General features: G+C 45.8%; 1 long non-coding RNA gene and 1 pseudogene across 2 annotated transcripts in view; one reads left to right on the top strand and one right to left on the bottom strand.

Annotated features, from left to right (window-relative positions):
* Nucleotides 1-3,449: 3,449 nt before the first annotated feature.
* LOC138414034 (uncharacterized) overlaps nucleotides 3,450-26,649 on the bottom strand; it is a 57,381-nt gene continuing 34,181 nt past the window's right edge. Inside the window, exon 3 of one of the 2 annotated variants that reach the window (XR_011246397.1) lies at nucleotides 3,450-6,433. This is a non-coding gene — a long non-coding RNA (uncharacterized lncRNA). Of the gene's footprint in view, nucleotides 6,434-11,728; nucleotides 13,425-26,649 lie in introns of those variants that run through there. The other variant, XR_011246396.1, reaches the window with a different exon arrangement.
* Nucleotides 16,350-25,605, top strand: LOC132421650 (protein KHNYN pseudogene; annotated as a pseudogene).

Below are 26,649 nucleotides of genomic sequence, written 5' to 3'. Positions count from 1 at the left end.
CCTTTAGAAAGTACCACCACGACGGGGGGGGGGGTGGTGGTGGTGGTTATTCTGGTTATCCTGATGCTTACCCTCAGGGTGCCCCGTACGGGGTCCTGATTAGGGGTTTGTTTAGCCTGAGTGAGGCTCAAGGTATTTTGGAGGGAATTAGCACACAGCTGATCACCGTGAGGAACTGCAGGTTAGTGACCTGGGGATGTAGGTCTGGCCCTGCGTAAAGACAGACAGCGTTGTTTTGCTTGTAAGGCCGAGGCTGCTGTCAGAGGTTTGCACAAATACATGTGTCCTGGCAGGTTGTGGCCTACTTGGTCGTGGTGTTGGAGGGGATTCTGGCGTATAGCGGGGAGTGGCTTGTGCCTACGATGTGGGTACAAAGGAGGGCAGCAGCTTTGAGTACGGAAGGTGGTGGTGGGAATAACGAGGGAGTCGGATCTGTTGTGGCTGCATCGGGTGGGGAGCAAACGCTGTCATCAGCGCATCAGCCGGCACACACGGTGGCAAGAGGTCCCTGATCACAGGCTCTAGGTAGGTCAAGGTAGGACCGTTGTGAGGCGGTGCCCCCGTGGCCGATGGGGGTTAGAACACACGGCTTGACTTGTCATGAAAGCCAAATGACGTTACTGGTGCCATGCAGTTGGCAGGGGACCTACTGTTTGTTCTTTTGTTTTTTTTTTTATTGGGGTAGTTGTTTTACAGTGTTGTTAGTTTCTACTGTACAGCAAAGTGGAGTTCCCTGTGCTATACAGCAGGTTCTTATCAGTTCCCTATTTTATATATGGTAGTGCCTAGTAAGTATTGTGACAGCGGCAAGGAATTAGCCATTTCACAAAAACAGTCTTCTCGAGGGCCCCCAGCGTCTGTCACCTGGAGGCACTGGGGCAGCTCGACCTTGAGGTTGACTGTCACCAGTCTCTTCCCTGCTGATGTGAAGGTGTCCGGGAGGGGAAGGTCCCACCGTCCCACGAGCTTGGGGAGCATGATTTCCCTCGTAATTCTCTTGGGTTGAGACGTCACCCACTGAGACATTGGTGTGCCTGGGGTGGCCTTCCCAGGTGGAGACCCGTGAAGGGCAGAGTGGCTGAGAGGTGTTAAGTTCCGGGCAGATCTGCTGGAGGCCTGTGCAGGGCACAGCTACAAGCACAGGCTCTGCCGGCGGTTGAGCGGATCAGCGCCATCGGAGCAGCAGGGGTGCATCTTGGGAAGGGCACGGCCGTGTCCAAGACCGAGCCTTGTGGGGACCCCATCCATGATGCACACAGATTCCGGACACATTGATGGGCTGATTGTAGGCACACGTTGCGGCCTACAGCTTCAGAATCCGGAGTTCACCCTATGAGACCATGGTAGGATCATGACAGCCCAAAACTGCCAGCCATCTGGGTCTGATTCGGTTAACACTGGGAAGGCCGTTTTTGCCTGGGATGTATAACTTGAGGTTTTGTAAAAGGAGGGAGCAACTTGTTTCAGCATTGTTTCTACCGGCACCATTTAACGTGGAGAGAGGTGAGCTCTGGTTAGAATCTACGCCCAGTCACGTGCCAGCCGAAGCTCTTCTCACAGGGCCTGCCTGCACTGGCACTCAGCCATCCCGTGGTGCAGTCACGCACTTGGCTGACGTGTTCCCGCACAGCTCCTGGGACGGCACTGGGCTCCAGGGGTCCACTAGCAACCCTGCTCTCCGGGCTGTACACACTAAGAGCCACAACCAAGGAGAGTCAGATGTGCACTTGGCTTGCTGGGGCCGCCTTCGAGTTGAGAAGCGTGGATACTGTGTGTAGCTGCTCTGGGGCAAGAGGCTGTTTGTCTCTTTCTCTAAAGTCGGGTAGGGACCTGGCCCATGTCTGCTGATAGTGACACTGGACTCCGGGCTTCCCCTGTGGATTTCATTTCCTAACGATACCAGCATCCACTAGGTGGGGAGCCTCTTGTCTTTTCTCTGAGATCCACGCAAGTTGCGCTAGTGGGTCCTGGAGCTGTAATTTCAATCTCCTGCAAAACTTTTGATGAATATGGTTTAATAAACCAGCTGTTCAAACAGTGGGGCGAAGCCAGTGGCCTTAGTAGGGGCTTGTCCCCTTGGGGGCTCTCTCTCTATATCACATTGCACAACCAGCCCTTGATCGACCTGATTAGGTGCGTGGAAGACGGTGAGATGGTGGGCAAGGGGAGCATTCCTCTGCTGAGCAGATGTGAACGATGCCTGACGTCAGAGGACTGAGGGTTCCCTTTACGTGCTCACAGAGGAGTCCGTGGAGAAGACTGGCAGCTGGTGTGTGTATGGTGGGGTGTGGAGATCTGAGGGCCGGGGGTTAGGCAGTGTTAGAGCTTGTGGTCATGTTTTTTTGTCCATTTTGGGGACCACCTTTGTTTAAAGGCTTTGGGGGCGGCGGCCTGCCTTTGAGTAGACCATGGTATATCTCTAAGTTTAGCCACTTGGGGCTGCTAAGTTAGTTGGAAATTTTACAAGAGTCCATGTGCCAGAGCCCATGACCGAACAGACTGGGCGGTGAAATGGGTACCTTGATCTGAATCCATGATGCCTGGTGGGCCGAAAGGGACGGGCACATACCTGGTCAAGAAGGAGATTACAGCATTTCTGGAGGGAGTGGCCAGCAGAAGTCCAGGGGAGGAATCAATGACAGTGGTTGAATACCCACTACCTCTAGCAGAGGGTGGCAGCAGCCTGATAAAATCTATTTCTCACCAGAAGGTAGGGTCTGTCACCCGGGGTGTATGCATGTGCCTACCTGGGAGGCTTCCAGAATTTTGTTTGAGAGCAGAGGGGGCAACTATCTACCACCACTTAGGCTTCCCCGTGGACCCACTCTGTTAGCAGGTGTGCATCTCTGGAGGAATAGCTGTGTCTGGACCTGTGTCACAGCTCACGTCGGGCTCTGGAACAGGTCTCCTTCTGGTGTTGGCATGTGTACGCAGAGCCACGAGTATCCATCATCAGTGTGTGTGTTGCCATCTCTTTCCAAGTGGAGGTGCCCCAAGGAGGCCATTGTCCAGACCAGACTGTGAGCCCATTGGCTACTGCTCGGGAGTCAGTGAAAATCTGTGTCCTTGGGGGTCTCGTTTTGATGGCCAGTGGTAGAGCCAGGCACACCACCATCAACTCTGCCAGGCAAGCCCTCCTAGATGGGGGATATGCCACCAGCAGGAAAGCACGGCACAGCTGTCCAGCAGGCGGCCTTGTGTACAGGGGTGGTGCTTCTGTCAGTGAAGAACACCAGCTCCCTTTCCGTGTCAGACAGTTGGTCCCAAGGGGCTTCGCAACTGTTAGGCCGACACTATCTTCATGTCAGAGGGCAAGGGGCTGAGCATGGGGGAAGCCACATCCTCCTGTATTCGGGAAAGGCCCTTGACATCAGGTATAGCCCTTTCCTGAAAGTGTAATTTCCATTTCAGCAGTGAGGCCTGCTGACGGAAAATCAAATAACAGTCAAGAAAAAAGAAAAGAGAATTTTATTCGAGTCCAACTGAGGATTATAACCCAGGAAACATTCTCAGAAAGTCTGAAAACGGCTCCATTGATCAGGAGTCAGAGATGCAGTTTCATACATTTTTGAGACAAATTATGTCTCATATTGACAGGTTAGCACTGTGTACATAGCTCAATCCACAAGTTGGGGTTTTTTTCCCCTTAATATTGCATGTACAGACAAGCCTTTGGTCAGTGCGACCCCCTGTACCCTTGTATGAGATGAAAAAGAAATACATTAGTCATAGAATTACAATATTGAAATGCTGGCGTCTAAAGAAAGAGTCATGTTTTTCTCAAAGGTTGATTTCATCCTGCTGCTTTGAGGAGAGCCGGTTAATGTAGCCTATAGATATGCACATTGAACACTGGGAAAAGCTTGTCACAAAGGGAGCATGTCATTTGTTTTCTTTCTTAGTTTGATTGTCCTGCCATAAAATATTTATGATTTCCCTCATCATCTTCCCCCTTTAGATCATAAATCTTTTGATAGAAAGCATTAGATGATCAACTATTTGGTCCTTTGGTGCCGAGGTGGTTGCTTACCTGCCTCCGATTCATCATGTCCCTCCATGCTGGGTCTCGAGAGCCCGGTCCTTTTTTTTTCTTTTGGGGGGAGGGGGATGCGCTAGTAGGATGCTTGGCAAGGGCTGGTAGCCAATTCTAGGGTGTCCAATAGGACTGAGGCCAGTTGTACTTTATGTGCACTGTGTATGTCCATTACCTTATACAGAATTATAGAAATGATCAGCAGTTTCAATTTGTTTAAGCATCATTATATATTTTATCATAGTAATTTAATGCAGTAATCATAGAAATACACTGATGAAGGCAAGTTTTATAGATTATACATTTGATCAGTCATCTCAGTTTGTTGTACAATCATTGTAGGTGTGCTTTTGGCCGTAGACTTAGAACAAGCAGGGATACATGTCGTGAGTAATTTGATAGCCAGGAAAAGAATGGCAGTGCATAGAATAACAATTGTCTGTAAAGCAAGAGGAAAATGTTGCCTAGTCCTGAGGGTAGCTGACTAAAAAGGTCACTTAAAGCAGGGGTCCCCAACCCTTGGGACGCGGACCACTACCAGTCCTCGGCCTGTTAGGAACCGGGCCGCACAGCAGGAGGTGAGTGGCACCTGCCACCCCCCATTACTTGCATCACTGCCTGAACCATACCTCCCTGCCCCCGCCCCGGTCCATGGAAAAACTGTCTTCCATGAAACCGGTCCCTGGTGCCAAAAAGACTGGGGACCGCTGACTTAAAGGATCACTCTTTCTTACATCTTGTAACCATTTTGCTCTTCGGAAAATTTTACCCGGGCATGTCTCAACCTCTGGAGGTGTTAACCTAAGTGCAACACGTGTGGCCAATAGCACAAACACCTCCCTGTTTGGGCAGTAGGAGATCTAGGGCAATTCCGTTATCTCACACAACTTGGGCTAAGGAATCTAAGCATTTCTGCTGTGCTGCAGTGCTTCTTGGAGTTTCTTCAACCATCTGACCAATGGTGGATGATAGGTTTCTAAACGTATCCCTGTTCACATATACTCCTGCGCTAGGAACCAAGATTCCGAAAAGACTTTGCCACCAGGTTTCTTTGGTATCCTCCTCTCATGGATCTCCTGACTCTGTAATGGGGAGAAAAAGGAGGTCCATCTCTCTTTTTGGATAGACAATGGGGTAACATAACGTCCCGCCTTCTACTTGCCAGCTCTTCACACATTTATGTGAATACCCTTGGGAAGGTGGGTCAGTTCCAATACCATATATGAAGACAAAACCTGGGGGAGCACAAGTGACTCCTCCCAGAGGGCTTTTGTTGATGGCTTTGTTAACTGGAAGTTCTCGTAACACAGTATTAAACCGTGGGCCATTTCTTTTGCAGACTTTCCAAAAGCTATCCGTATGATATTGGAGGTGGGGGAGTTGCTGGCATACGTGACTTGTATCTTTCTCTTTAAGACCTCTGTTAATTAAGTACGGGACACGGGGACTTCCCCGGCGGTCCAGTGGCTACGACTCCGTGCTTCCACTGCAGGGGGCTCGGGTCTGATCCCTGGTCGGGGAACTAAGATCCCGCAAGCTGTGCGGCACGGCCAAAAAAAAGTAAGCGACAGAGTGAGGAGGGCCTAGGGTGAGTTGTGTGCCATCTCTAAGAACCGAAGATAGTGTCAGTCAAGGGACGGACATATTAGTGTTTTGGAGAATTTGAACCTGAAAAGTTAGGCCAGAGGGAGGTGTGTCTGAGTAAGTGGTACCATCAGAAACATCTGAGAAGTCAGTGACAGGAATTACAAGGGGTTTAATCGGCCTTGTACTGACAGATTAATGTGATGAGAAATCCAGCAATCAGTTAACCTCCCCCAGTACCTATACTTTGTGATAGTTTTACTAAAGAGTTTTCTTTCCACCCTAAACACTGGCCTAAGCACACAGCTAGAAACAGAACAGTAACTTTCCATTTCTTTTTCTATTTTTTGGCTGTGCCGCGCGGCATGCGGGATCTTAGTTCCCTGATCAGGGATGGAACCCGTGCCCCCTGCAGGGAAAGCGGGGTGTCTTAACCACTGGGCCACCAGGGAAGTCCCATAACTCCATTTTGATGGAGAGAGGCGGTTTCTTACAGGTCTGGTCTGGACTCTTGGGGTGGCTGTCTACCACTGCTGTCGTGTTCCTCTCATCCTGGTCTGATGGAGCCTCTCTTAGTGCAAGTGGGGTGTCACAAATAGGGGTTGCAGTCCATTCAGGAGGGGAGGCCCTTCTGAGGTGAGAGACGTGACTCCAAGAGATTAGTCCTTTAAGTTTTGCCCCCCCAGGATTTGTTAAGAGTAGCTGGTATGGTCCTTTCCAACGTGGTTGTAGAGAGTCCCTTTTTTGACGTCTTTTCCAATATCTCCAGGCTGTAACCCGTGACCCTTAATAAGGTCTTCGTCTCCCAGGAGCTCACTGTGGAAGGAAATCAGTTACTAATTTTTCATTTTCTTTAAGCACTTTGATGAGTCCCTGACAGTAATGTAGAATGTGACCTTGAAGCAGCGCTGGTTCATACGTACCTTCATCTAAAGGCACAGGTCGCCGCCCAGTAATTATTTCAAAGAGAGACAACTGATGTTTACCAAAGCGGGTAGAGCTAAGGTTGAGGAGTTACCAAGGGAAGAGCTTTTGGCCGTGGAAGATGAAAAGCCTCTGAAAATTTAGCCAATTGTGTTTTAATAGTGCTCTTGGGCCCCTTCTACTACCACTGAGGATTGAGGTGATAGGTGCAGTGAAAATGTTGCATTAGCGGCCGAATCTTACCAGTGGAGTTAATAATCTGTCCAGTAAAATGGGTTCCCTGGTCGCTATGCAACTCAGAAGGAATGCCCCAAAGTGGAATTATTTTTTTCCCAACAGTAATTTGCCTACTGTGAAGGCTACCGGCCTTCTGCAAGGAAATGCCTCCACCCAGTGTGAAAACATGCAGACCGCGACCAGGATGCATTTATAGCCTTCAGAGGAAGGCACGTGGATGGAGTCCAGCTGCCAAACCTACACGGGCTCCTCAGGGAGGGGGAAGTGGCCTTGCGAGCCATGAAGGGGTTTACCAGGATTACATTTAGGACAGATACAACATAGGTCATAAACCTTCGTAAGAGGCCAAGCGACTCACAGAATAGTGTTGAGTATGATGGGAACTTAAGAGAGAATGAACTGAGTGAGAAACAGCCAGAGGAGACCCCATGAGAAGTCCTTCAGTAGCTTTGCATAAAGAGGGCAGTCGCCGAAATAGCTCTCATACAGGGTGGGAGCTCTTGGCGACTATAACATCCTGTGGTCACAGTGCCTCTGAGTTGAATACACCCAGGGCGTGTCCTCTGTCTTCAGGCGCAAAGAGGGAAAATGGTAGTTTATAGTTAGGATGGGCCAGAGCTGGAGCCCGGGCTACTGTAGGTTCCAGGGCATTTATAGCTTTCTCTCCTTCTGTTCATCCATTCAATTGGGTCTGGCTGATCAGTTTTTTTTTTTTTTTTTTTTAAGTATTTTTAAAATTAATTGTTTTGGCCATGCCCCGCAGCATGTGGGATCTTAGTTCCCCGACTAGGGATCAAACCCGTGCCCCCTGCAGTGGAAGCGTGGAGTCTTAAGCACCGGACGGCCAGGGAAGTCCCTCTGGCTGATGAGACTTGAGTAACGCATAGAGGTTATTAGGCCACGAGGGAGAAACTCGGTACCCAATTCCTGCAATACCCAGTTAGACCTAGAAATCCTCTCCGCTGTTTCTTTGTCTGGGGGAGTGAGAAAGCTAGGATTCCCTTAATCCTTTCAGAATCAATCAACAATCCTTCCTTAGATATTAAATGACCTAATTATCGCACGGTTGGTGAGCAGAATTGTAGTTTGTCTTTGGACACTTTATGCCTCTTGACACTAATTGTTGCAGCAAGTGGATAGTGCCTCTTGGCAATCCTGTCCAGTTCTAGAACACAGAAGTAAATTATCTATGTACTGAATCAGAGCAGAGTCATTAGGAAAGTGTACATCAGCCAAATTGGCCTGAAGTATTTGAGAAAAAGTAGGGCTTTCAGTATAGCCTTGTGGCATAACTGTCCAAGTAGGTTGGCCATCTTCCCATGTAAAGGTGAAGAGGTAGGTATTGACTTTCTTTTCTACTGGAATACTCAAGAATGCGCTCCGTAGGTCAACTACTGGGAAATAACAGGTGTCTGATGGGATGGCTGAGAGCAGTGTGGGAGGATTAGGGACGACAGGGTGGCAGGGAATCACAAGAGTACTTAGAGCTCTGGTCCTGAACCAACCTCCAGGCCTTTCCATTTGGTTTCTTACTGGTAAAATGGGAGTATCGCAGGGACTGGTGCAAGGAATTGTAAGTCTTTTCTTAAGGAATTCCTGAATACTTTTAATGCCTCCGGTCTGCGTGGCTATTGTCGGATATTAGGTAGAGGCTTGGAATTATCCGTAGTTACCTTAACAGGAGTAGCCATTTAACCTTTCCCAATATCTGAGGAAGAAGAGGACCATAATTCCTTAGGCACTTGTAATAGCAAATCATTTTACTTTTTTACTGAAGCATAGTGGATTTACAGTGTTGCGCCAGTCTCTGCTGCACAGCAAAGTGACTCAGTTTTACACGTACATTCTTCTTGAAATATTCTTTTCCATTCTGGTTTATCCCAGGAGATTGGATATGGTTCCCTGTGCTCGGTTCCCTGAGCTCTACAGAACCTTGTCGTTTATCCATTCTACATGTAATAGTTTGCACCTACCAACCCTGAACTCCCGTCCCTCTCCCTTCTCCCCCCACCCTTGGCAACCACAAGTCTGTTCTCTATGTCTGTGAGTGTTTCTGTTTTGTAGATACGTTCATTTTTGCCATATTTAATTTCCACACTTAAGTGATAGGGTATTTGTCTTTCTCTCTCTGACTTACTCCACTTAGCATGATAATCTCTAGTTGCATCCATGTTGCTGCAAATGGCATTAACTCGTTCTTTTTTATGGCTAATATTCCATTGTATAAATGTACCCCATCTTCTTTATCCATTCCTCTGTGGACATTTAGGTTGTTTCCATGTCTTGGCTGTTGTGAATAGTGCTGCTGTGAGCGTTAGGGTACATGTATCTTTTTGAATTATAATTTTGTCTGGATATATGCCCAGGACTGGGATTGCTGGATCATATGGTAACTCTAGTTTTCTGAGGAATCTCCATACTGTTCTCCATACTGGCTGCACCAACTTACATTCCCACCAACAGTGTAGGAGGGTTCCCTCTTGTCCACACCCTCTCCAGCATTTGTTCTCTGTAGACTTTAATGATGGCCATTCTGACCTGTGTGAGGTGGTAGCTCACTGTAGTTTTGATTTGCACTTTTCTAATAACTAGTGATGTTGAGCATCTTTTCTCATGCCTATTGGCCATTTGTGTCTTCTTTGGAGAAACGTCTATTAAGGTCTTCTGCCCATTTTTCGATTGGGTTTTTTTGTTGTTGAGTTGTATGAGCTGTTTGTATTGGGTTGGCCAATAAGATATTATGGAAAAACCCAAACTTTGGCCCACCCAATATATTTTGGAAATTAAGCCCTTGTCAGTCACATCATTTGCAGATATTTTCTCCTATTCTGTAGGTTGTCTTTTAGGTTTTCTTTTGTTTATGGTTTCCTTTGCTGTGCAAAAGCTTGTAAGTTTTCATTTCTATTGCCTTGGGAGACTGACTTAAGGGAACGTTGGTACAGTTTATGTCAGAATGTTTTGCCTATGCTCTCTTCTAGGAGTTTCATGGTGTCATGTCTTATGTTTAAGTCTTTAAGCCATTGTGAGGTTATTTTTGTGCATGGTGTGAGGGTGTGTTCTAACTCCATTGATTTACATGCAGCTGTCCTGTAACAGCAAATCATTAATTTCCTCTTGATTTGTCTGAATTTTGATTTTCATAACCATTCACTTTTCAGTAATTATGTTCTCAGCATCTACAGCTTCTAAGTCTAAAATCATTTCACCTACAGGTGAAAAGGCAATATGGGCATTATATGCCTCTAAAAGGTCTCATCCAATCAGATGAATTGGAGCACATTCACCAAAAGGAATACATGTCTTCCTGTGACAGTTCCTAGCTGAACAATTATTGGTTGATTTAAAAACCTGCACAGGAAAGTTTGAAACCCCTACCATGAGAATCGATTGTTTACCCCGAGAGAGAGGGCAGTGACTAAGGGTCAGGTTAAGGACAGAGAGTGGAGGAGACCGCGTGTCCACAGGGCCTTAGAAGTTTCCCCTCTGATAGTTATTTCAGTGTCCCCTAAGGTATGTGAGGAGGAGGGGAGAATGCCCTCTTGTAATCCTCAGAGCACCTCTCTTCCTTTTTAATTTTACCTTGTTCCAAGTCTCGCTTGAATTTGTAGCAATCCCTTTTAAAATGTACATGTTTTTTGCAATTTCCAAGCCTGGCTGGAATTTGGGCAGGTGAGTTTTGGAGGACCGCCAAACTGCTGTAGCTGCAGTCATAATCTTGGCTTTTTCCTTCTCTCCTCTCCATAAGGTTTTAGAAAGCTCATCAGCAGTAGTGACAAGGGCATTAGTATGCATAGTAGCCCAATCAGGTTCCTGTCTTTTAACCAGGTGTACCTCATCTAATCCTTCTAGAAAAATAGAATGTAATACTGAATCATTCTGATGGTTTACAAAACTCTCTGGATCCATGCCAGAGTGTTGTTTGAATGTTTTTTCAAATCTTTCAAAATAATCAAATAGTTTCTCCTGGCCTCTGTTTACACTGATGGATCTTTGCCCAATCTGTTTTTTCTTTTCTTTTTTAAAAATACGTGTTTTATTTATTTATTTGGCTGTGTTGGGTCTTCGTTGTGGCATGCTCTTTCAGTTGCTGCACGTGGGATCTAGTTCCCTGACCAGGGGTCGAACCTGGGCCCCCTGCATTGGGAGCGTGGAGTCTTAGCCACTGGACCACCAGGGAAGTCCCATGCTCCATCTGTTTTCTGTGGGAAGATTTTTGGAATAGCCTGATATAAGTTGTGGGCAACTTCTCTACCTTTCTGGCGATCTGTAGCCTCACACTTCTGAAAATCCTCCATAGGTGCTTTCCAAATTATGTCTTAGAGCCATTCTGTTGCTTTACTTTCAGAGACTAGTCAATGTACGAGCTGGTACAAGTCTGAATATCCAGGCTCGTAAGTTCCTACTGTAAGATCAAATTCCTTACTAAAGGGTCTTTGTAAGGGATCTGGAAAATCCTTAGTCACGTTCCTAAGTTTTGTCCTAGTCCAGGGGCTGTAGATAGAGCAGGTTCCCTCTGCTCATGGGTGTTGCTTTCATTTTCTATCTCACATTCAATATACTTTTCTTTTGGTGTTGGAGGAGGGAGAACAGGAAGGGCAGGCAGGGCAGAGCAGGGCAACTCAGAAAGAAGAGAACATAAAGAAGCTGGAGACGGAGGTTGAGGCTTTCTCTAATTCAGCCACCACCGTTTCTAATCATTTTTGGTTTGTTTCTTACAATGAAGCCATTTTATTATTTCCTCACTTGTGAGGCTTCCAGGTCCCAATTAGAATATGCCTCCCTATATACACTACCGAATGTAAAATAGATCGCTAGTGGGAAGCAGCCACATAACACAGGGAGCTCCGCTCGGTGCTTTGTGACCACCTAGAGGGGTGGGGTAGGGAGGGTGGGAGGGAGACGCAAGGGCGAGGGGATATGGGGACATGTGCATGCATATGGTGGATTCGCTTTGGGGTACAACAGAAACTAACACAGCATCGTGAAGCAATTATATGCTCCAATAAAGATGTATGCTTTTTCTAATTAAACGTGCAAATAAACCAATGTAGGTAAATCAAAAGTACCCCATTTTGGCCATTTCAGGGACAAGTTATCTTTGGTCAGGTTTTCCCATTTGGTTACATACTTGCAAGTATCAGTTCCATGGGCATCATACATAAACTCAGCTGGTGTTACCATAGGTGGCTGTCCAGGAGCTATTCAGCCTTCAAGGCAGTTTCCCACTGTTAGTTTTGCTAGCCTGATTCAGATATGAGACATGATCTGAACAGTTTTCTAAGGGCAGTGCGATGGATCAGATGTGTGCGGCTTCTGAGTCTAGCTCGTCAGGGAGTAGCCCTTGGGTCGGTTTGACTCTGTTAAGTGCTTCGGTTTCTCCTTCCGACAGCCTAAAACTGCCGTGGGTGCTTGGGGCATCAGGGGATCAGCCTTTATTATGCCCCCCGTGGTGAGCAGAACTGACCTAATGGTTGCGGTGGGATCCCCTGTGGGACCGGTACACATAACGAGGATCTATCCTCAGACAATAAAAAAATAAAATTAAAAAAAAAAAAGTGGAAGCAAGTTGAGGTTGTGAGTCTTCAATTATTGGGGCCAAGTAAAACCTGTTGGCCAGATCCTGGACAGCTAAATAGGAGCCTTGAGATGTCAGTATCATGTCTGTAATACCGGGGATGGGAACCTTTGTGGCAGGAGCTGTGCGTCTGTTTCAACAGCACTGGCAGAGCGGGCTGTCACACAGGATGACCCCTCTTTGATGATGGGCTGAAGGCCCCCTGCACATCACTCCAGGTGATACAGCTACCAATTCATGTTGCTGGTGGCACTGCAGGTGGTGCTGGTGATAGATACCAATTCATGTTGCATTTCCTGGTGGCACTGCTTGGCCTGCTTCCCAGTTCCTATTCCCTGAGGTCAGTTGCAAGCATGACTCCATCCATCCTGTTTGTGATGCCAGTTTTTTCTTTGTTGTTTATTTACTTATTTAATTTTTTTAAATTGGGTCTTCGTTGCTGTGCGTGGGCTTTCTCTAGTTGTGACGAGCGGGGGCCACTCTTCCTTGCGGTGCACGGGCTTCCCATTGCGGTGGCTTCTCTTCATATTCGTAACTTTGAATGTGTTATCCCATTACCTGTAACCTCCCTGGTTTCAGCTGAAAAGCCAGCTCATAGTCTTACAGTGGTTCGCTTTTAGGGGACAAGGTGTTTTTCTTGCTGCTTTCAAGCTTTTGTCTTTGACTTTCACCGTTTTCACTGTGACGTATCTGTGTGTGGAACACTTTGTAGTTTATTCTTCAGAGTCCATTGGACATCTGCATATGTAGTTTGATAGTCCATAAATTTAGCACGTTTTCAGCCAGTACTGCTTTGAGTATTTGTCCTCTTCTTTCTCTCCTGCTGCCATCACCTAAACGCTGCCCCACATTTCTCTGAGGCTCTTCCACCTTCATTCATATTATTCTCTCTGTTCTTCAGATTGTACCATCAGTCAGTGTTCAAGTTCACTAATTCTTTTCTTTCCTCTGCCAGTTTCAGTTGACTGTGAAGCTCCTCTAGTGAATTACTTCTTATCATATTGTGGGGTGTCAGAGGTGCCCAAGACCAGCCGCAGGTCTGGGGATTCACTACAGAGCTCACAGGAGGACCTGTTTCAGAAAAGCAGTTATACACAGTTTATATTACAGGGAAAGGACATGTATTTAAATTAGTGAATTAGTACTTAGGGCAGAATCCAGGAGAAACTAGGCTCAGAGTTTGTTATCCTCAGTGGAGTTGCATGGGCAGAGCTTAATTTGCGACAACAGGTATGAAATATTACTACTAACAGGAGAGCTCACCCTAACCTTGGAGTTGCGAGCCTGGGTTGTTTTGTTTTCCTTTTTGTTTTTACTATTTTTGGCTGTGTTGGATCTTTGTTGCTGTTCACAGGCTTTCTCTAGTTGCGGTGAGCAGGAGCTACTCTTTGTTGTGGTGCACAGGCTTCTCATCATAGTGGCTTCTCTCGTTGCGGAGCACAGGCTCTAGGCACGCAAGCTTCAGTAGTTGTGGTGCTCAGGCTTAGTTGCCCCGTGGCATGTGGGATGTTCCTGGACCAGGGCTTGAACCCATGTCACCTGCATTGGCAGGTGGATTCTTAACCACTGTGCCAACAGAGAAGTCACCCACTCTCACCACTTTTATTCAACAGTTTTGGAAGTCCTAGCCATGGCAATCAGAGAATAAAAAGAAATAATAGGAATCCAACTTGGAAAAGAAGAAGTAAAACTCACTGCAGATGAGGTTGATACTATATGTAGAAAATTGTAAAGATGCTACCAGAAAACTACTAGAGCTCATCAATGAATCTGGTAAAGTTGCAGGATACAAAAAATTGAGAGATACAAATTTGAGAAATCTGTTGCATTTCTATATACTAACAACGAAAGATCAGAAAGAAATTAAGGAATCTTTACTACTGCATCAAAAAGAATAAAATACCTAGGAAAAAACTTACCTAAGGAGGCAAAAGACCCGTACTCCGAAAACTATAAGAAGTCAAAGATGACACAAACAGACAGGAAGGTATACCATGTTGTTGAGTTGAAAGAATCAATATTTTCAAAATGACTGTAACTACCCAAGGCAATCTATAGATTCAGTGCAATCCCTATCAAATCACCAATGTCATTCACAGAACTAGAACAAAAAATTTTTAAATTCGGATGGAGACACGAAAGACCCCAAATAGACAAAGCAATCTTGAGAAAGAATATCAGAGCTGGAGGAATCAGGCTCCCTGACTTCAGACTATACTACAAACATGATGAGAACAGAAGTAAACCCATGCACTATGGCCAAGTAATCTAAGAAAAAGACGCAAGAATATACAATGGAGAAAAGACAGTCTCTTCAACAAGTGGTGCTGGGAAAACTGGACTTCTACACATAACACCATATACAAAATAAACTCGAAATGGATTAAAGACCTAAACATAGGAAGAACACTCTTTCACATAAATTGCAGCAATATCTTTTTTGATCTGTCTCCTAGAGTAATGGAAATAAAAACAAAAATAAACAAATGGAACCTTAATTAAACTCAAAAGCTTTTGCACAGCAAAGGAAACCATAAAGAAATGAAAAGACAATCCACAGAAGGGGAGAAAATATTTGCAAATGATGCTAGAGACAAGGGATTAATCTCCAAAATCTACAAACAGCCCCATGCAACTACGTATCAAAAAAAAAACAAACACCCAATCAAAAAATGGGCAGAAGACCTAAAAAGACATTTCTCCAAAGAAGACACAAATGGCCAACAGGCATATGAAAAGATGCTCAACATCACCAATTATTAGAGAAATGCAAATCAAAACTGCAAAGAGATACCACCTTACACCAGTCAGAATGGCCATCATCAAAAAGTCTACACGTAAAAAAAAAAAAAAGTCTACACATAGTGCTGGAGAGGGTGTGGAGAAAAGGGAACCCTCCTACACTGTTGGTGTCAATGTAAATTTGTACAGCCACTATGGAGAACAGTATGGAGGTTCCTTAAAAAACTTAAAATAGAGCTAGCATATGATCCAGCAATCCCACTCCTGGGTATATATCTGGAGAAAACCATGGTTCAAAAGGATACATGCACCCCAATGTTCACTGCAGCACTGTTTTACTGTTTACAATAGCCGAGACATGAAAGGCAACCTAAATGTCTGTCAACAGAGGAATGGATAAAGAAGATGAGGTGCATATACACAATGGAGTATTACTCGGCCATTAAAAAGAAATAATGCCATTTGCAGCAACATGGATGGACCTGGAGATTATCATACTAAGTGATACTAAGTGAAGTAAGTCAGAGAAAGACATATCATATGATATCACTTACATGAGGAATCTTTAAATAAAAAAATGATACAAGTGAACTTATTTACAAAACAAATACACAGACTTAGAAAACAAACGTATGGTTACCAAAGGGGAAAGATGTAGGGGGAGGGATATATTGGGAGTTTGGGATTGACATATACACACTACTATATTTAAAATAGGACCTACTGTACTACTGTATAGCACAGGACACTCTGCTCAATATTCTGTAATAACCTAAATGGGAAAATAATTTGAAAAATAGATACATGTATAAGTACACCTGAAAGTAACACAATATTGTTAACCAACTATATATACCCCAATATTTTTTGCAGAAGGAGAAACCCATCATAAAATTCAAATTAGAATCTCAAGGGGTCTTGAAAAGCCGAAACAATATTGATAAAGAAGAATAAAACTGGACAACTCCTATATCCTGATTTCAAAGCTACAGTACTCAAAACAGTGTGGTACTGGTATAAAGACAGATGTATAGACCAAGGGAATAGAGTGAAAAGACCACCCAATGGGGGAGAGGACAGCATTTTCAATTAACTCTGGGGGGCTTGGGCCTGGGCCAAGGCTCTGGCCGCAGGCAGGGAGAAGCCTGCAGCTGGCAGGGGCAGGCGTGCGCTGGGGCTCAGTGTGCAGGCCCAGCCCGGGGAGGGGCCCAGCTTACTCCACCCCTGGCCAGGAAATGACTCAAAAAACTGTTCGTGATGTGGGGAAGAGAGGTCCCCATTGGGGCTGGGCGGCCAAGGAGCCATGCCTACCTGGGGGGCTGGCTCCCCATCCCATGACCGTTTTGCGGTGTCTGCAGAGGCCGAGGACAAGGTGCAAGAACAGCAACCCCATGTGGAGCGCATCTTCAGGGTGGGGATGAGCATCCTCCCGAAGGACTGTCCTGAGAACCCTCACATCTGGCTGCAGCTGGAGGGCCCCAAGGAGAACGCCAGCAGAGCCAAGGAGTACCTGAAGGGTCTCTGCAGCCCAGAGCTACAGAATGCAATTCACTACTCACCCAAACTGCACTGCGTCTTTCTGGGAGCCCAGGGCTTCTTCCTTGATTGTCTGACTTGGAGCACATCAGCCCACCTGGTGCCAGGGGCGCCCGGCTCGCTGATGGTCAGCGGCCTGACCAAGGCCTTTGTCATGGTCCTGGAGGAGCTGGTGGAGCGGCTGAGCTGGGACTTTCGGCTGGGGCCATCCCCTGGAGCCTCTCAGTGCGCTGGAGAGCTGAGAGAATTCTCTTCTCTGCTGCAGTCCCGGGGGGATGCCCACACAGAGGCCCTGCTGCAGCTGCCCCTTGCTGTCCAGGAAGAACTGCTGAGCCTGGTTCAAGAGGCATCCGGGGGGCAGGGGCCCCAAGCATTCCCGTCCTAGGAGTGGGGAAGCCCAGGTCTGCTGGGTGCTCAGCACCAGGGAGTCAGGAGTCCCCTGAGTGATGGCAGGGGTGGCAGGAGTCGAGGGGAGAGAGACATGCTATGGGGAAGGAGGGGACAAGCACGGTGGTCCCAGGGAGATGGATTTGGGGTAGAAGGAGTGGCCCAGGGAAGAGGCCTGGGAGAGACAAGTGGCCTTCAGGCCACAGGAGGAGGAGAGGCAGGGCAGGCAGTGCCTCTGAAAGGGAAGGCTCTGGGGAAGGAGGGGGTGCCTCAGGAGAGAGGAAGGTTCTGGGTCCAGGGCGAACCTCCTGGCACCCAGGGCCCCTTCAGAAGGCAGCCCAACCCCAGGGAGCCTCTCTCCTGCAGCAGCTCCATAATGGGGAAGCCTCACCTCCAAGAGTGTGCAGCCCCCCACCAGCGCCTGAACCCCCTTGGCACTGCGGAGATGGAGGGGACACAGGAGACTGGGCAGACAAGCAGCAGGTCGTGGCTCAAGGTAGGTCATGGTTCAAGGTCGGGGGTCTCCGTGGAAACGAGGCACCTGGGGGGGTAATTTGGTGACTGGCACGCAGCGTTTCCAGGAGGCCCTCCAGGACCCTTTCACCCTGTGCCTTGCCAATGTGCCACGCAAGCCAGACCTCCGCCATATTGTCATCGATGGCAGCAACGTGGCCATGGTGCATGGCCTCCAGCCGGGGCATTGCCATTGCTGTGCAGTACTTCTGGGACCGTGGCCACCGCGACATAACTGTCTTTGTGCCTCAGTGGCATTTCAGTAGGGACTCCAAGGTGTCAGAGAGGGTCACTTCCTGCACAAGCTGTATTCCCTCAGCCTGCTCTCCCTCACTCCCTCCTGGGTCTTGGATGGCAAGAGGATCTCTTCCTATGACGACAGGTTCATGGTGAAGCTGGCTGAAGAGACCAATGGGATCATCGGGACCTGGCAGAGGAGTCTGAGAAGTGGATGGCAATCATTAGAGCGCCTGCTGCCCCTCACCTTCGTGGGAAACCATGGTGCCTGATGACCCACTGAGGCGAAATGGCCCTACACTGGATGAGTTCCTGAAGAAGCCGGTCAGGGCACAGGGGTCTTCTAAGGCGCAGCATTCTGCCAGGGGCTTCACAGAACACAGTCAGCAGCAGCGGGGGAGAAAAGAAGAGGAAAAAGGCAGTGGTGGCATTCGGAAGACGCAGGAGCCAGAGCGGCTCCGGCACCAGCTGCTGGGTGTTTTGGACTTCATCCTGCGGCGGGAGCCGTACTGCCGGGACGTCAACCAGCTCTCTGAGGCCCTGCTCAGTCTCACCTGTCTGAGTGACTGCCACCCCGTCAGCCCCAGCCTCATCCAGCTCAGCTCATTCTGTGAGGGTCCCTCTGCTGCTCAGACCCTGACCCAGTCTCACCGAGTTGGTGCTTTGTGTCAGGGAAGCACCAAGGAAGCGCATTCGTGTGTGGGGAATGCTCTTGCCTGGGGCACTTTGGGGACAGGTCTGGAAGGTGACCTGATCTCATCTTGAGTCAGGACCTCAACCAGCTCTCAGGAGGTTCTGCTCAGCCTTAACTTCTTAACCTTGCTTTATGCAGGGTTTCTGTAGGGAATGAGGGCTGCTGGGAAGGGTGGGTCACGGAGATGGGGACTGTCGGCCTCTCCTCTATGCTGAGCTGGGGATGGAGGCTAGAGTGGGTGGGAGGGGAATGTAGAACCGGTGGCTAGGAAGCTAAGCCTTCCTCCTCCTGGCTGCTGCTCTGACGGCCAGAGGACAGGACGAGTCCCAGGCCTGGCTGGGCTCCTGGGAGCATCAAAGGGAATGCTGGGCCCTGGAAAGGCTAGTGTTATGGGGTCTGGGTCACAGTGGGGCAGCAGGGATCTGCTGGAGAAGGCAGAGGGAGACTGGGCTTCTGGTCTCAGCTATGCCTGCCTGTGACCTTACAAGTCAGGGGTAAAAAAGCCTGTTGGGAGGAGAGATGAGAACGTGGAGGAAAGCTCCTTGGAGGAAAGGTACTTGGACCAAGCCTCAGGTGTGTCTGTCTGTGGTTGCACAGGCTTCCTAACCAAAACCTCACTTTCAGAGAGCTGAGGGTCTTCTGGCCCCAGGACCTGTGCCCTAGATTTTTTAACACTGCATCCTCAGTATAATATGCCCTATAATGGCTGCGTCCCTTTTAGGCAACCCCCCTGCAAATCCACATACAAAACGGTTAATTAGGGTTTGCAGAAAACTCTCAGGGTTCCTTCCTATCAATGGCAGCTCTCCTGTTGCATTCAGGTGTTTGTTTACAGTTGAACGAATGTGTCAGAAAGTCCGAAGTCCCTGGTTAATGCACTTGCTTGAGCGCTGAGCAGTCAAATAGCTCAAGGGCCTAAATGTAAGACCTACAACAATAAAACTCTTGGAAGAAGACAGGACAAAAGTTTTGCAACAATGGATTTGGCAATAATTTCCTGGATATGACACCTGGATATGATACCAAAAGCCCAGGTAACAGAACAAAACAGTAAGGATAAATTGGGCTGCCTGAGATTAAAGTTGTGAATCTAAAGACATTCTCATCAGAGTAAAAAGGCAACACATAGAATGTGAGAAAACATTTGCAAATCATGTATCTGATAAGGGATTAATATCCAGAATATATAAAGAACTCCTGGTGGCAGAAAAAAGGTAGACGGGAAATTGTTACGCTGGCTGTGCACACTTTCATACAAACGGGTCCTTCACAAGACCAAAGAGCAGAGGAAGCACCTGAGCGGTTGTTCCCGTGCCAGCCACCAGGAGAAGCAGCAAGAAAACACTTCCTGCATCTGCAATTCAAAATGAAATCCTAAAGAAAAAATCCAGGCTTGAGTTGATCACAACCAATGGCGATAGCTCTGGACTCACCAGGCACTGACCACTCTGTCATCTTTGCCCAAAGTTGAAGGCTGATTCTCAATACCAAGCATCTCAGATGAGAGCCAAAATGAACCAGATGGAGAAAACCCACAAAGAAGTTACAGAACAATTGCAGGCCAAAAACCGAGAGCTCCTGAAGCCAAGCAGCTGCCTTGTCCAAGAACAAGAAGTCAGAGAAGTCAGCAGCTATAACCTCTCCATGAGAAACCACGAGAGACCACAAGAGACCACAAGGACGCTCCTGGCAATAGCAACGGATTCCTGGGTTAGGGTGGCAACCTGGCTGTTCTCTGGGAATTGCAAGCTTTCTTAAGAAATCTCTATTTTACTATAGTTACCCTTCTTTGTGCGATTGCAGTGGGCTGAATGGAAACACCTGCTTTGTGCTGTATTATGACTGCATGCTTGAATGATTTGGGGTTTCAGGCTCGCGCTCTCTCATACTCTCCCTCACTCCCCTCTCTCTATCCCAAACCCTTCTCTCAGTACTACTGTCTCTCTCTCGTTACTTGTGCGTGTGTGTGATGGTCACTGCAGAATGGTTTTTTGTTTTTGGTCCATCATTGCATCCTGCCACACCCGTGAGCAAACAGTTTGGCATTAATTACATCACTGCCACCCTCTGAACTTTGAAAACTGCCACCTTAAGACTTGGTACCGTGGAAGAGACTTTTTCTCTCCAATAAACCTTCTGCTTCAGGGTATATATACTCTTTGGTTTTTTTCCAGGTATATTATGTATGAACTTTATACTACGTATAGCCAGAGTTTTTAAAAAAACAAACTTTTTCTTGATAAAGGAATAATGATAGCCTAGCTCATTCTTCTTGTAAAAGTGATGCCTCTTAAAAAAAGTCCTACTCTCTAGCGTTTAGCAAAAGAATCAGATCTTTTCTTTGTTACCTTGGAGTCTTAAAAACTGATGGCTAAGGTGAAACAATTCAATATGTAAGTATGGAGTTAAGTATCTTCTTACATGCTCTTCCAAGAAATCCTCCAAAAGGCACTTAAGGGCAGAAAGAAAGGTTGTCCAGGTTGTACTGGACACTTCTCTCCCCTACCGCTTTCTTGACTGTTTTATGTGACTGATTTTAAATTCTCACACTGCCACCTATTTTTTAAAAAATACCCTTATATCCGTTGTCATACTGGGCCATTTTCAGGTAACTTTTTTTTTTTTTTTTACCTGATTCAAAATGGGATAATATTTGGACTACAGAGCATTCTGGAGGTTAGTCTGAGCTGCTCTAGTAGGGACCATAAGTCTGACTGGGGCAGTGACATCACTCCACCTCTTCCCCACTCCTCCCTACCCAGCCCTGCTTTTAATGGAAATGTGTTGAAAACAGGTGCTTCTCTATCAAAAGCAGCTTGGCCCCAGCCTGAATTTTGTCCTGTTTTCCCTTCAGGCCTTTTCCAGGTGAGAGGATAGACTGGCATTTCTAGCCATTGTCTCAGGTCCTCTATATGATGTTTGTGAAAGGAACTAGAGGTGTGTAGTGTGCCATGAAACAGGAAAACCAGCTACCTTGGAATCATTAATGCAGGGGGCGGAACTAGAGTTAGAGGTAATCATAAGGGCAGACGACATTTGTACCTCAGTCTACCAAAAGTGTAGCAGTAAGTTTAACTTGCTAGGCGTTTCCGAGGAGCAAATGCTTCTAATCGGTGAGCATTCTCACAAGGCTCAGCTATGGCCTTAGAAAGGCCCTGTCACAGTCCGATAAATTGTAGCTGGGCCTGTGTGTATTTTTGATTGGACTAGCACAACCAACAGGTGTAATTTAATTAATGGTTACAGGACATGGTACTCCATTATTCCCCCCGGGCTCAAAAAACTCTATCTCATAGGGGTTTAAACCCCCTTACCCCTTACAAAACTGATCGTCTGCTTTAATATTCACCACCCCCCTACACTGCTTCGTCCCTAGATCTACGCGCACTTTTTTTTAATACATCAACACTAAATCTGACACAAGCCCCATAATGAAATTATACAAATAATTTTCTACTCCACGGGTTAATGTAGCTTAAATTTTTATAAAGCAAGACACTGAAAATGTCTAGATGGGCATTACTGCCCCATCAACACAAAGGTTTGGTCCTAGCCTTTCTATTAGTTCTTAGCAGACTTACACATGCAAGCATCCGCATCCCAGTGAGAACGCCCTTCAAATCATTAAGACTAAAAGGAGCGGGTATCAAGCACACTACGCTAGTAGCTCATAACGCCTTGCTTAGCCACACCCCCACGGGATACAGCAGTGACAAGAATTAGGCTATGAACGGAAGTTTGACCTAGCCATGCTAACTAGGGTTGGTAAATTTCGTGCCAGCCACCGCGGTCATACGATTGGCCCAAATTAATAGACACCCGGCGTAAAGAGTGTCAAGGAGCAATACAAAAATAAAGTCAAGCCTTAATTAAGCTGTAAAAAGCCATAATCAAAATGAAGTTAAACTACGAAAGTAACTTTACCATAAACTGAGTACACGACAACTAAGAGCCAAACTGGGGTTAGATACCCCACTATGCTTAGTCGTAAACTTAAATAGTCCTAAAACAAGACTATTCGCCAGAGTGCTATCGGCAACAGCCCACAACTCAAAGGACTTGGCGGTGCTTCACATCCTTCTAGAGGAGCCTGTTCTGTAAACGATAAACCCCGATCAACCTCACCAATCCTTGCTACTTCAGTCTATATACCGCCATCTTCAGCAAACCCTAAAAAAGGAACGAAAGCAAGCACAACTATCGCACATAAAAACGTTAGGTCAAGGTGTAACCTACGGATTGGGAAGAAATGGGCTACATTTTCTATAATACGAACACCCCTTATAACCCACACGGAAGTTTTTATGAAACCTAAAAACTAAAGGAGGATTTAGCAGTAAATTAAGAATAGAATGCTTAATTGAATAAGGCCATGAAGCACGCACACACCGCCCGTCACCCTCCTCAAGTGCCATAGCAAAGCCCCAGATCGCTAACCCATGCTAAGCAAGCGTACAAGAGGAGACAAGTCGTAACAAGGTAAGCATACCGGAAGGTGTGCTTGGATAAACAAGATGTAGCTTAAATAAAGCATCTAGTTTACACCTAGAAGATTTCACAACTTGTGCACATCTTGAACTATATCTAGCCCATACCCCTCCCCATCACTACTACTATAAGTTAATCAAATAAAACATTTACCATACATTTAAAGTATAGGAGATAGAAATTTAAATATCAGTGGCGCTACAGAGAAAGTACCGTAAGGGAAAGATGAAAGAATTATTAAAAGTAGAAAAAAGCAAAGCTTACCCCTTGTACCTTTTGCATAATGACTTAACTAGTAATAATTTAGCAAAGAGACCTTAAGTTAAATTACCCGAAACCAGACGAGCTACTTATAAGCAGTAACTAGAACAAACTCATCAATGTGGCAAAATAGTGAGAAGACTTGTAAGTAGAGGTGAAAAGCCTAACGAGCCTGGTGATAGCTGGTCGTCCAAGAAAGGAATTTCAGTTCAACATTAAACAATACTAAAAACCACAGCAAGTTTCAACGTATGTTTAATTGTTAGTCTAAAAAGGTACAGCTTTTTAGAAATGGATACAACCTTTACTAGAGAGTAATATAAAACTTAAACCATAGTTGGCCTAAAAGCAGCCACCAATTAAGAAAGCGTTCAAGCTCAACAACAAAAATAAGTTTTAATTTCAACAATAAGTAAAATAACTCCTAACCTGACTACTGGACTAATCTATTTAATTATAGAAGAAATACTGTTAACATGAGTAACAAGAAAAATTTTCTCCTCGCACAAGCTTATATCAGTGACTGATAATATACTGAGAGTTAACAGCCAATAAATATAACCTAACACTAAACTATTTATTAAACATACTGTTAACCCAACACAGGTGTGCACCAAGGAAAGATTAAAAAAAGTAAAAGGAACTCGGCAAACACAAACCCCGCCTGTTTACCAAAAACATCACCTCTAGCATAACCAGTATTAGAGGCACCGCCTGCCCAGTGACAATCGTTAAACGGCCGCGGTATCTTGACCGTGCAAAGGCAGCATAATCACTTGTTCTCTAAATAAGGACTTGTATGAATGGCCACACGAGGGTTTTACTGTCTCTTACTCTTAATCAGTGAAACTGACCTCCCCGTGAAGAGGCGGGGATAACACAATAAGACGAGAGGACCCTATGGAGCTTTAATCAATCAACCCAAAAAGCACAAAATAATACCACCAAGGGATAACAAAGCTTTATATGAATTGACAATTTCGGTTGGGGTGACCTCAGAGTATAAAAAACCCTCCGAGTGATTAAAACCTAGGCCTACTAGCCAAAGTATAATATCACTTATTGATCCAAAATTTTGATCAACGGAACAAGTTACCCTAGGGATAACAGCGCAATCCTATTCTAGAGTCCATATCGACAATAGGGTTTACGACCTCGATGTTGGATCAGGACATCCTAATGGTGCAGCAGCTATTAAGGGTTCGTTTGTTCAACGATTAAAGTCCTACGTGATCTGAGTTCAGACCGGAGTAATCCAGGTTGGTTTCTATCTATTACGCATTTCTCCCAGTACGAAAGGACAAGAGAGGTAAGGCCAACTTTAAAAAAGCGCCTTCAAACAATTAGTGACCCAGTCTCAACCTAATAAACTAGCGCAAACATACTCTGCCCAAGACCAGGGCTTTGTTGAAGTGGCAGAGTACGGCAATTGCATAAAACTTAAGCTTTTATACCCAGAGGTTCAAATCGTCTCTTCAACAAATGTTTATAATTAACATTTTAACACTCATCCTTCCCATTCTTTTAGCTGTAGCATTTCTAACATTAGTAGAACGCAAAATCCTAGGCTATATACAACTCCGACCCATTCTTTTAGCTGTAGCATTTCTAACATTAGTAGAACGCAAAATCCTAGGCTATATACAACTCCGAAAAGGACCCAACATCGTAGGTCCATATGGCTTATTACAACCCTTCGCCGATGCAATCAAACTATTCACCAAAGAACCCTTAGGACCAGCCACATCCTCCACCACCATATTCATCATCGCACCCGTACTCGCACTAACCCTGGCCCGCACAATATGAGCTCCCCTACCCATACCACACCCCCTCATCAACATAAACCTAGGAGTACTCTTCATATCAGCAATATCAAGCCTAGCGGTCTACTCTATTCTATGATCTGGATGAGCTTCTAATTCAAAATACGCCTTAATCGGAGCACTACGAGCAGTAGCACAAACAATCTCACATGAAGTAACATTAGCTATTATTCTTCTATCTGTACTTCTAATAAATGGCTCCTTCACTCTATCCACACTAAACGCTACACAAGAAAAACTATGACTGCTCTTCCCCTCATGACCATTAGCCATAATATGATTTATTTCCACCTTCGCAGAAACTAACCGAGCCCCTTTCGACCTCACAGAAGGAGAATCAGAACTCGTATCTGGCTTTAATGTAGAATATGCAGTAGGCCCTTTCGCCCTGTGCTTCCTAGCAGAATATGCTAACATTATCATAATAAACATATTCACAACTATCTTATTTCTAGGGGCATTCCATGACCCCTACACACCAGAACTATGCACAACAAACCTAATCATTAAATCGCTACTATTAACAATATCCTTCCTATGAATCCGAGCATCCTACCCCCGATTCTGATATGACCAACTAATACACCTCCTCTGAAAAAACTTCCTCCCACTGACACTAGCTCTCTGCCTATGACACATCTCACTACCCATTATAACAGCAGGTATCCCACCCCAAACATAAAATAAGAAATATGTCTTACAAAAGAATTACTTTGATAGAGTAAATAATAGAGGTTTGAGTCCTCTTATTTCTAGAATAATAGGAATCGAACCTACCCTTAAGAATTCAAAATTCTCCGTGCTACCACACTACACCATAATCTATAGTAAGGTCAGCTAAATAAGCTACCGGGCCCGTACCCCGGAAATGTTGGTTCATATCCTTCCCATACTAATTAACCCATTCGTCTCCATCACCCTATTAACAACCCTCGTCCTAAGCACAATAATTGTAACCATTAGCTCCCATTGACTGTTCGCCTGAATTGGACTAGAAATAAACATGATAGCCATCATTCCTATGATAATAAAAAAACCTAACCCCCGAGCCACAGAGGCCTCAGCCAGATACTTTCTAACACAAGCCACAGCATCCTCATTACTCATACTAGCCATTATTATTAACCTAATACACGCCAGCCAATGAACTATCATAAAATTATTCGACCCAACAGCATCCGTTCTAATAACAATAGCTTTAGCCATTAAACTAGGATTATCCCCTTTTCACTTCTGAGTACCAGAAGTTACACAAGGTGTTCCCCTAAGCACAGGACTAATTCTACTTACGTGACAAAAACTCGCACCCATCTCAATCCTTTATCAAATCTCACCATCAGTCAATCTACACCTAATAATCACTATATCCTTTCTATCGATTCTAATCGGAGGCTGAGGTGGACTAAACCAAACGCAACTCCGAAAAATCATAGCCTATTCATCAATTGCTCACATAGGATGAATAACCGCTATTTTATTATACAATCCAGCCCTCACCCTACTAAATCTATTAATTTACATTGTAATAACCTTCACCATATTTATACTACTCATCCAAAACTCCACTACCACCACACTACTACTATCCCAAACATGAAATACAATACCTGTT

The sequence above is a fragment of the Delphinus delphis genome, chromosome 3 (assembly GCF_949987515.2).
Source record: "Delphinus delphis chromosome 3, mDelDel1.2, whole genome shotgun sequence".
Lineage (NCBI taxonomy): Eukaryota > Metazoa > Chordata > Mammalia > Artiodactyla > Delphinidae > Delphinus > Delphinus delphis.
This window is presented reverse-complemented; position numbering and strand designations above follow the sequence as displayed.